This window comes from Salmo salar, unplaced genomic scaffold (assembly GCF_905237065.1).
Source record: "Salmo salar unplaced genomic scaffold, Ssal_v3.1, whole genome shotgun sequence".
Taxonomy (NCBI): domain Eukaryota; kingdom Metazoa; phylum Chordata; class Actinopteri; order Salmoniformes; family Salmonidae; genus Salmo; species Salmo salar.
The window spans coordinates 283,614-287,273 of record NW_025548909.1 but is presented as its reverse complement, the minus strand read 5'-3'; the positions used below and the strand labels follow the sequence as shown (position 1 = coordinate 287,273).

Here is a 3,660-nt window from a genome sequence, read left to right as displayed (position 1 = left end):
TTGAATTGAGTATTAATTAAGTACTACCTTTAATCCATAAAAATAATTATATTCAAATGTTTTATTAGTGGAACAGTATGTTTTATTTTACAGTTCTGTTTTCACTGGTAAAGGCCTCACAATTGAATGTGTTCATGTGTATTTAATTGTGCCATGTATTATAATTTTTCTAAAATGTTTATTGTGTATTCTACTGGAGCCAGTTACTTTATGTTCATATTCAGATATTTTATTATTTCATTGTTACTGCATTGTTGAGAAGGAACTTGAAAGTAACTATTTGTATCCGTGTTTTTATTAAATCAATAAAACTAGAACGTAGTGGTAATTATAACCAACCAGCATGGAATTAAATGGTGCCTTAGTGCCAGATTAAATTAAAATGTAGTTATTAGGTTATAACTGTGTATCATCGTATTTATCATGGTAATTCCAAGTAGATACCTGGTCATTTCTGTACATTCAAATAAAGTGTTACTCTTCTTTCTTCCTTTATTTATTTCCTCTTGCAGCAACCACAGCCCCTACTCTACTCACCTAATGAACTGTGGAACCCCTTCAACAATGTCTACAGCATCGGGTTGTCTCGCCACCGGCCACCTCTCTCACTCACCTTCAAATGGACAGACGCCAGCAGGAGTACGCCTGACGGACTTCGTCCAATACCCGGCAGTCCAGAGCTGGGAACCTACACAGGAGTCAGTCAAATGTGGCTAAGGATGTCTGGGATACTGCAACGTTCTTTCCATTGTTCTGTGAAACATCCTGAAGGTGGAAAGACAGCAGTCATCAATAAACCAGGCATGATGTGGTCATTATATTGCATTTTTCTCATGAAGTTGGTTCTATTTTTCTAAAGACTGCATTTTAATGTTTGTGATGTAAACTATTTCTGCTTAGGAAAACCTGACTATAAAATTATGCTTGGTGTTTACTCCTGGATGTCTCTATTTCAATAAGCGATTAAACTAACATGCAGACATTTTCCTCCCTACTCAGTCTCAAAAGCCCAACAGTGTCTTTTGCTGTCGGGGCCTATTGGCACAACCCAGTACCTGATGTGTATGATTGAAGATTTCGCCCCAACAAAGTCACTGTCACCTGGTAAAAGAATGAACGAGGTGGAGGCCCAATCCCTACTGGGGAGTCAACAGCCGCCAGGCTCTCTTCTCAGCCAGCAGTCTGCTGAAGGTCATCAACACTGACTGGAACAACAAGGTCAAGGTTGTGGGCCGTGTGGCAGCACCAGGGACAAACCACCATCAAGACGATCTCCAAAACAGGTCTGCACATGTGGAGAAGACTGTACCACAATTCGATGTCATGTGCCTGCTATTGCCAGGATCTCTATTATTTAGTGTAGTTCCTCATCAGTAACATTAACATGTCCTGCTTTCACACGGCTTCTTTCCTCTCTTTCAGAACCGCTGACGGTGACTCTGAATCCACCGAGTGTGAAAAAAAGGTGTTCATGGACAATCAAGCAGTACTGGATCGTGTCATCACTGCTACAGACCAAGACAGTGTCTGGCAAATTAATATCAATTGCAGTCACCCAACAGCCAAGACTGATGACGCGACCTGAAACGCTGAATCAAAGGGCAACTCTGAACAGCAGGGTCTGCACTCTGACCAAAAACCAGATGGAGTGGACCAATGTGAACAAAGTCCAGTGTTCTGTCAGCGAAGAGTGGGTAAGACACACCGATCGCTTCCAGGAACCTCAGCTTCACCAAAGGAAGTAGGTCATTGAGACATCTCAATGTGGTTGTGATAATGGTCACGACTCTAGGTTCTCAGAGGGAGGCACAGAATGTGCAGATTCTTGCTCCAGCCCAGCGCTTACACAACTGGAGTCATCAAACTGTCCAATTAATCATTAACTTTCATCATCACTCTTTGCTTAGTTGAATCAGGTGTGTTAGTGCTGAACTAGAACAGAAACCAGCACACCCCCTGTGTTGCTTCCAGATCCGGGGATAAGGACCACTTGGTTGGATTTTAGGAACTGATATTCACATACTGGGTTTTCATATGTGCCCAAACCACAGGAGGTTGCTTGTGGGAGGACGGCTTCACACAATGGCTGGAACGTAGCAAATGGAATGGCATCAAAACACATGGAAACCATGTTTAATGTATTTGTCACCGCTCCACTTATTAATCTCCAGCCATTACCACGAGCCCATCCTCCCCAATTAACGCTGCGACCAACCTCCTCCTGGGGTTGCTACACCAACAAGAGTAATGTTTCTCCTTAAAATCAATCCCCTCTTTCAGGTCAAGCCCTTCAGTGTCCGCTCACCTTGTCTAAAGGAAGACCCCCCTGAGGGGGAAGTGACTCTGTTGTGCCTGGTGCTCAGTCCGTTCTCTGTGACGCCTCACATCATGTGGAAGGTGGGGAAGGTGGGGAAGGTAGGGCGAAGACAATTACAGTGAGGGTGTCACCAGCCCCCCTCAGAAAACCCTGTGAAAGGCAGCCACCTTGTCACCAGCGTCTTCACCACCACCAAGAATGTTTGGGACATCGGAAGGAGTTTTACATACGCGCCGTCAGGGCACGACAAGCCCTTGGACAACAACACCGCATCCAAGGAGGACAGTGTCAAAGTCCAAGGCTAACTCATGCGTCAAGATATGTGATTTTAATTCGTGTGTGCGTTGTGTTGTTCTTTCTCCCTTTATTAACTCCTCTGTGGGTCAGAATAGCCGCAATGGCCAGGACTTCGTCCCCCTGTTGTCCTCTTTGATGTCATTCATTGTTGTCCTTGTTGAGTTAAAGTACATGTTAGTGTTGTCAGTTGTTTTGTTGACTGTCAAAACATATTGTCTAACGTGATATTGTCCAGTCTACTGTTTTGTAAGTTGTCAGTCCTACTGCAACAGCCTTGAAGCGTTACATTGTTGTACTTTTGTCATTATTCAATGTGGCCTTCCTAATGGAGGCTGGCTAATAAACAATACTGCATTTAACATCACATCGCTTCGAGTTCGTATATCAATTACTTCAAGTTTAGGAAAATATACTGGTCTACTGTACACATAAAAACAGAATGAAGACAGCACTGTTTGGCATGAAAAAGACACAACAGTACTGAATAGCCTACATAGTAGTACTATGCTTCCAATCAGGTGGTCGCGGACGTTCTATTTAGCGTATAAGTGTAGTTTCTGACATAATGTGAGTGGGTGTGCATGCTAATATTAGGACAAGATATGAGCCTGCACAGGTCAGTTTCATGTGTTTTAGGGATGTGTGTGTTTCAAAGTCTGTCTGTGTGTGTCCATATCATTTGAACTCATGTAGCTGTAGAATATTTGTTAGAAAATGCGATAAAGAATAATACAGGTGTAGAATACAAGACACATGAACACATACACACGCAAACACGCAGACACATGAACACGCACACACACACAGACACAAGTATATGTCCATTCCTCACCACCTGTCTCTCTCCCTGTTCTCAGAGAACATCCCACTGACTGGAGCCTGAGGCGAGCTTCCGGTGAGCTGCACGGACAAATGAGGATGAGTTCAGCAGCCTGTGGTCCACCACCTCCTCCTTCATCATCCTCTTTCTTCTCTCTCTCACCTACAGCACAGATGCTCAGCCTGGTAAGGTACTGACACCACTTATTTTCTACGTGATTGTAGAC

The 3,660-nt window shown here is 43.6% G+C and overlaps 1 pseudogene; it reads left to right on the top strand.

Moving 5' to 3' along the window:
- The first annotated feature begins 512 nt into the window (after positions 1-512).
- LOC123733426 (uncharacterized) lies at positions 513-2,622 on the top strand (annotated as a pseudogene).
- Positions 2,623-3,660: the final 1,038 nt, after the last annotated feature.